Raw genomic sequence first — 7,288 nt, forward strand, 5'->3', positions numbered from 1 at the left:
AACCTCACAGGGGATCAAAGCTCATAAATGGAGCAGGTAGCGTACAGTGGTCGTACAGTCAGCAACAGAACTCAAACAACTCCTCTCCGGAGGTGCCGGAATTCTAGTGGCTATACGCCAGTCCTGAATTCATACACACTAACTCCTCTCCGGAAGAGCTGGAATTCTAATGGCTTACAGCCGACTCTGAGCACATGCTGACAAAGACCACGAGGTAGCTAAGCTCATACACATATGAAAATAGGTTGATACTAGCGCATTGCCATGCAGCCATGCAAACCTTTTATAGAGGAAGCTCTCCAGGACCTTCCTAGTGGTCCAATTGGAACTGCTTCAGGACCTGAGCATGTGACCCCCCGACCTCCAATGAGAGGATGTCCCTTGGGCATGCTCAGTAGCGGAAAAGCAGGACTTAGTCCCAGGAGCGTCTGCTTGCCGATGAACAGTGCTGGTTACAATGGCTGAGCCTGGAAGATCAGCAGTAGCCAAGCGCACAGTACCTGACTGAGCCAGACGCTGGGACCGACGTCTCCGCAGGATCCACTGCGGCTGGAGAAGAATGGGAGACCGCAGTGGAGGTGGCTCAAGATTCCCCCTGTTCATCGGTGGGATGTTGACACCTAACACACACACACACAAAATGTTGTTTTTAAATGATCATGTGATTTTCTATACATGTGTCTATTGGTGGATTACTAGTTAAAAGTCTTTGTGATCAGTTAGATTGCAGTTCTGATAAAGAAAGCAATGTGTGTTTGAGACGCACTTTTACTGATTTTTTGTACATATTTTTTGCACCTTCTCCTATCAAATAGAAAAACAAATTGGCAAAAAATTCTCGAAGCTGGATCAATCCCTCCTTTCATCCACATGTGATTCCATCTTGTCCTAAGGATCTCATGCCTCTAACTTCCTAAGGGTATGTGCACATGTAGAAAGGAGCTCTGCGGATTTTTCTGCAGTGGATTTCAGAAATGCAGTGCCTTTTACCTGCGGATTTACTGCGGTTTTTATGCGGATTGCACCTACGGTTTTACACCTGCGGATTTCTATTGTGGAGCAGGTATAAACCGCAGCGGAATCCGCACAAAGAATTGACATGCTGCGGAATGTAACCCGCAGCGTTTCCGCACGTTTTTTTCCGCAGCATGGGCACTGCGGATTGCGGTTTCCATAGGTTTACATTGTACTGTAAACGCATGGAAAGCGATCCGCTGCGGATCCGCAGCAAAATGCGCAAGGTGTGCACATAGCCTAAGGCTTGGGTGAGCTGGTATTTCTTTATGTCCTTAATTTTTTGCATCCCTTCTTCCAAGAGCCATAACTTTTTCAATTTTCCATCCACATGACTATATGAGGGGTTGGTTTTTGAAGGACAAATTTTGCCTTTTGGTGACACTATTCATTTTTTCATATGATGCGCTGAAAAGCAGTGAAAAAATTCTAAGTGTGAGGAAATAGCAAAAAAGTGCAATTCCACATCTATTTTTTGTATTTTATTTGCTATGTTCATGATATGGTAAAACTGACCTGGCAATATGATTCCCCAGGACAGAACTAAAGCAAACTCACAAATCTCTTTTTAAAAAAAAGTACCATAACTGTATGTCATATGTCTGAAACAGATTAAATCCATCAAAGTCACATAAAACCTTCTTTAAAATGTCTTATGGCTATAAGAATAAGTAATACTGAATATAAAAACTTCTAAAGGCAGTCATTTCATAGCTGTGTTTACCAGGTTTGATCCTTAATTTTTTTTTCTTCATAACCTTTTTTCTTACAGAAGTGGTCGATAATAGAAAGCTTTCCAGTGTTTTTATGTGTTTTTTGTAACCTTTTTTTTTAATAGAGAAAATGTTATGTACGGATTTAAATAATGACCCCGCTGTTTTCTTTTTCTTTTCCGACTTGAAAGGAGTTTTGTAAATTGTGAAGTGAGCATCATTTTCTTGTAGATTTCCAGCCCACACACTCTAATGAATATCTTCCCCACCGTTTGTACTCATCACAGCGGTGATAGGTGAAATGGGTTTGTATTTTCTTGTTTTCTTAAGGCTTTAGTCGGTGTTCTTTGAGGAGCTGCAGGGGGCATGCTGACCACGTACAAGGCTTTTCTGTTAAGCCACAGAGTGGATTGAGTAATAAAGGCTTTCCGTAATTTATATTATAGATTTTCTTTTTCTTCCTTATGTGACATTTCTTTCTTGTTCAGAACGAGTCGTAAAAGTATAATTTTTCACCAATTTAAGTTTCGGTCCATTAACCTGTTATGAAAGTAATATTAATATGTTATTGGAGCTAATATTCTTATGCAAAGCAACATTTTGATCCCATTTCCAATATAAATGTTGAATATTGGTCTTCTCTACTATAACATATGAGGCCTTAAAATTTTACCTGTTTTTTAAATGTTACTCATTCACCCTGGCTCTGGTGCCAGGCTCTCATTTTTCTTCCTTTAGGGACTTCCTCCCCCTGGTTTTGTGGTCCTGTGATGTCATCATTCTAGGCCTTTTAGGTTGGCTCACACAGTGGCACGCCACCTGAGTATTCAGGTATTTTCAAGTTTATTTCAACCGCTGGGCACTCCTATTTCCCTCAAGTGTGCTTCCTGAAAAACCAAGTCCGACTTTTCTAAACTACTTAATTGTGCTGTTCAGCATATGCAACTATGCTGTTGTACATTGCTCCACATGCTGTCCAGCATAACCACCTCTGCTGTTCCAGGTGCCATCTGAAATTTTCAGCACTGAAGTGCAACGTGCCAATCCGCATATCCAGTTCTGCTCTTCCAAACTGTTCCACATCTCGTCCAGCATTTTCAGCTCTGCTGTTCTATGTTGCTCCAAGGTGCTGTCTAGAATTTTCAGCTCTGCTGTTCTATGTTGCTCCAAGGTGCTGTCTAGAATTTCCAGCTCTGCTGTTCCAAATTGATTTAAATACCATCCAACATTTTCAGCTCTGTTGTTCCATGTGTCATCCATCACATCCTTGCTGGATCTCCAGACCTACGACTTAGAGAATCCACCTCACCAGGTGAGTTATAGTAATAATCAGATTCAAAGCACTATAAGAAAACCATGTAGGTCCTAAATAGGTCATGTCTTGAGAATATTGCATCAATTGTTTAAAATTAATCTGTCACCACTTATTGACATGGATTTATAAACTGTCCACCAAAAAATTTGGATCTTTTTTTGTGTGCAGAGATCTGATTTGCCAGTTATTAGAGATCTAGCATAGAAGCAAATCAGGAAGTGCATTGGAGGCGTGTCCTGGGAGGAGCCGTCAAAGAGCATTGACATGCCCCCTGTGCACTTGCAGTCTGATTTGCAAATGGTTTCTGTGCTACATTTCTTATGACTGGCACATTGGAGCTTTATAAAAAGTAGTATTTTTATTGAGGGACAAGGGCCTACACAGCCATGCCATGTTTTGAACAGACAGATCCAAGCCTATCAGGGACTGTCCCTTTTCAATCCGTGACATAACAAATTTGTTGAGACAGTTTTAGAATAATTAGCACAGTCTCAGCAAATCTGGATCTGTTGGGAAGCAAGTTGTCGTGGCTGACAGAGGCCCAAAAAAGACCCAAGTGTCTGCTATGCCCATGTGTATCTTCCTATTATGCCCTGCTGAAGGTAAGACCTAATACGTTGCTTGTACATAAAGATTGATTGTCATGTGTTTGGAGGGTTGCACAGTCAAGTGTCCTACTGGAACTGAAAAAAATGATTTGTAATTATACGTATGTTGAAACTAAGCCACTACTTACATTGTATGGTGAATATCTTTAAAAATTCCCCAAAATAATGATGGATACAGGGTAAAGTCTAGTACACCTATCAAGAGTTTACACTTATCTAATATAATAATAATAATTCAACAGAAGAGATAGCAAAATTATATTTTTCCCAGCATCAGTAGGATAGTAGGATAGTCATAAGACCACATTTTGCCTATTTTACGATTGTTACCTGTCACGGCTCTACCGCCAAGCTCTACGTCATCCTCCTCCAGTGGCCGTCTCTCTCTCTGCCCCTGTGCACCTGTGATGTCACAATCCTAGACCGATTCAGATGTCGGCATGCAGACTGAGTATTCAGGGAGTTTGCAGTTGACTTCTACCAAAACATTGGGCTATATTTTCCTCAAGTATGTCTTCTGAGCAACCTAGCTCTGCTATTCAATGCTGCTTCAAGATGAAAATGAGAAATATTTTTCGAAACTGTTTTTTCCACCTCTCACTGTTCTCTCGCTGTGTGAGCCTGCCCCATAGACCCGTTTCTGACATGCCCCTTATGTATACAGTGGATGTTGTGAAAGGGTTAAAGTGCTGCATATCCACCTCTACTATTCCACTCCACTTCAGATGTCATCCGACATTTTCAGCTCTGCTGTTCTGTGTTCCATCAATCTAGTTTTGCAGTTCCATACTGCTCCACATGCCATCCTCCATATCCAGCTCCGCTGTCCATGCTACTTCATAGTGTACTCGAGCATTTCCAGCTCTGCTGTTCCATGCTGCTATGTGTGCCACCAAGCACATCCAGCTCTACTTCTCTATGCTGCTATAAAGTGCTCTCCAGCTTTTCCATCTCTGCTGTTCCAAGATACTCCAGGCATAATGTGACATTTCCAGCTCTGCTGTTCAGTGTGCTGTCCAGCATAACTAATTTTCCTGTTCCAAACTGCTCCACATGCCATCCAGCATTTCCAGTTCTGCTATTCCCTGCTACTCTAAGGTGCACTCCAGCACATCCAGGTCTGCTGTTCCATGCTACTCCAAGGCGCACTCCAGCACATCCAGGTCTGCTGTTCCATGCTACTCCAAGGCGCACTCCAGCACATCCAGGTCTGCTGTTCCATGCTACTCCAAGGTGCACTCCAGCACATCCAGGTCTGCTGTTCCATGCTACTCCAAGGTGCACTCCAGCACATCCAGGTCTGCTGTTCCATGCTACTCCAAGGTGCACTCCAGCACATCCAGGTCTGCTGTTCCATGCTACTCCAAGGTGCACTCCAGCACATCCAGGTCTGCTGTTCCATGCTACTCCAAGGTGCACTCCAGCACATCCAGGTCTGCTGTTCCATGCTACTCCAAGGTGCACTCCAGCACATCCAGGTCTGCTGTTCCATGCTACTCCAAGGTGCACTCCAGCACATCCAGGTCTGCTGTTCCATGCTACTCCAAGGTGCACTCCAGCACATCCAGGTCTGCTGTTCCATGCTACTCCAAGGTGCACTCCAGCACATCCAGGTCTGCTGTTCCATGCTACTCCAAGGTGCACTCCAGCACATCCAGGTCTGCTGTTCCATGCTACTCCAAGGTGCACTCCAGCACATCCAGGTCTGCTGTTCCATGCTACTCCAAGGCGCACTCCAGCACATCCAGGTCTGCTGTTCCATGCTACTCCAAGGTGCACTCCAGCACATCCAGGTCTGCTGTTCCATGCTACTCCAAGGTGCACTCCAGCACATCCAGGTCTGCTGTTCCATGCTACTCCAAGGTGCACTCCAGCACATCCAGGTCTGCTGTTCCATGCTACTCCAAGGCGCACTCTAGCATATGTAGCTCTGCTGTTCCATGTTACTTCAAGGTGCTCTTCTGCATAAGAAGCTCTGCTGTTTCATGCTACTCTAAAGAGCTCTTCAGCATATGCAGCTCCGCTGTTCTACACTGGTATTCCTAATTACCATGTTTCACAATTCTGGTAGATGTGGGATAAGGTCTAATAGGGGTTTGAAGATTTCTAATACAGATTGAAGTTCACATAAGAGTTAGAAGGAAAATATTTTTCCCAGCATCAGTAGTATAGTCATAAAGCCACATACTTCTGATAACTACAATATACCTACCATGATGGTCATCGGTGGCTTCTATGCTCAAGTTCTCAGATATATAAAAAAATGAAGTGAGGATCTGACTTCCAAGTAAAGTTTTTTTTTTCCAGTCAAATTTGTAAGAGTTGGTTTGCATTAGTTTAAGCCTGCAGGCAACAAGACTACAAGGGTTTATGCATAGAACGTTCGCGCACAGTCTTCTTCATAATTAGATCCATTCGCTAGGACTCCTTTCACCTTCCATAGCTGGGGTCTATCTGCAAGACATTTGCATTAACATTCAGTTTTCAAGCTGACAAAGAGAACGCAGTGAGGGTAAGCTGAATTGATTTCACTCCCTTTGGTTTAGTACAATGAACAAGAGGAGAGTGATAGACATATATTAAGTCATGATCAAAAAGTAGAAGCCAACAAGTCAGCAAAGTTGAGGATCTCTTTAGGGAACTTGGAAGGAGAACAATCTAACGTCGGAGCTGTGCTCCCCCCTTTGTTTAATCTCAGGATACAGATAAAGCCCCGCACCATCTATATTATTATTATTATTATTTTTAACAATTGTCGCAGTCAATTAAATGTATATTTCTTGGTGTTGTGCCGGTTTATATCAAGTTCGTGTTTATTTTAGCTCACAAATTTGAAAAATGAATTTTCAGGAGAATGCATATTGTATTTTCTGCTTAATTGAGCAATGAAACCTGTAAATTAGCAGTGGCTGGAGATAGCATTCAGTATGCTCAGGAATATTAATGAGGGTCTACCAATCTGACTTCTGTGTGACTCGATTTTAAATTATTCGTCCCCACAGGAAACACTGATATTCACTTGCTTAATTCCTGTGTCAGCTGCTCCGTTTGCTCAGTGAAGACACATAGGCACTCTAGGGGGATTGATCAAATGCTTTTGGATAGCTGAGTAACAGTGTGAAGGCAGCAAGTTTTGATAGGCAACAAGATATAGAGAATATATTAAAAAAATGACAAGTTCCTAACAGAAAATAGTATAAAGTAGCTCTTTTGGATAAAATATATTTGCATATTATTAATTAATATTAATTGTCTCTGGAGCTTAAATGTTGACCTTAATGAGCATTTGGGTTCCTTACCCTTTCTGTACACAGTTGACCTTGCCAAGATGCGATCATCTCTTGAACCTTGGTGTAAGGCTCAGTAGTGGAGGCAATGCTAGAATATTTCTTGATCAGCCATGATCGATTCTGCCTACCTATATAGTCTTGTTACATAGGTTGAAAAGAGACTCAGGTCCATCAAGTTCAACCTTTCTCCACCAGTTCTACATTCTTTGTCACTAAATTATCTATATCCCACAATATAATTTCTTCTGAGGAAATCATACAATCTTTTTTTAAAAGCTGTTGCAGTGTCGGCCATTACTACCTCTTGTGGTCGGCATTCCATAGTCTGACTGCTCTAACTGTAAAGAA

General features: G+C 42.3%; 1 long non-coding RNA gene across 2 annotated transcripts; it reads right to left on the reverse strand.

Annotated features, from left to right (window-relative positions):
• Nucleotides 1-1,819: 1,819 nt before the first annotated feature.
• On the reverse strand, nucleotides 1,820-4,021 carry LOC143793705 (uncharacterized). Of its 2 annotated transcripts, none has more exons than XR_013220207.1 (4): nucleotides 3,981-4,021; nucleotides 2,717-3,017; nucleotides 2,401-2,614; nucleotides 1,820-2,267 (listed from the first exon to the last, which is right to left on the reverse strand). It is a non-coding gene; the product is annotated as an uncharacterized LOC143793705 (long non-coding RNA). The 2 variants fall into 2 exon arrangements; XR_013220208.1 differs by having other exon boundaries at nucleotides 2,717-3,070.
• Nucleotides 4,022-7,288: the final 3,267 nt, after the last annotated feature.

This window comes from Ranitomeya variabilis, chromosome 1 (assembly GCF_051348905.1).
Source record: "Ranitomeya variabilis isolate aRanVar5 chromosome 1, aRanVar5.hap1, whole genome shotgun sequence".
In the NCBI taxonomy this organism is placed as follows: Eukaryota; Metazoa; Chordata; class Amphibia; order Anura; family Dendrobatidae; genus Ranitomeya; species Ranitomeya variabilis.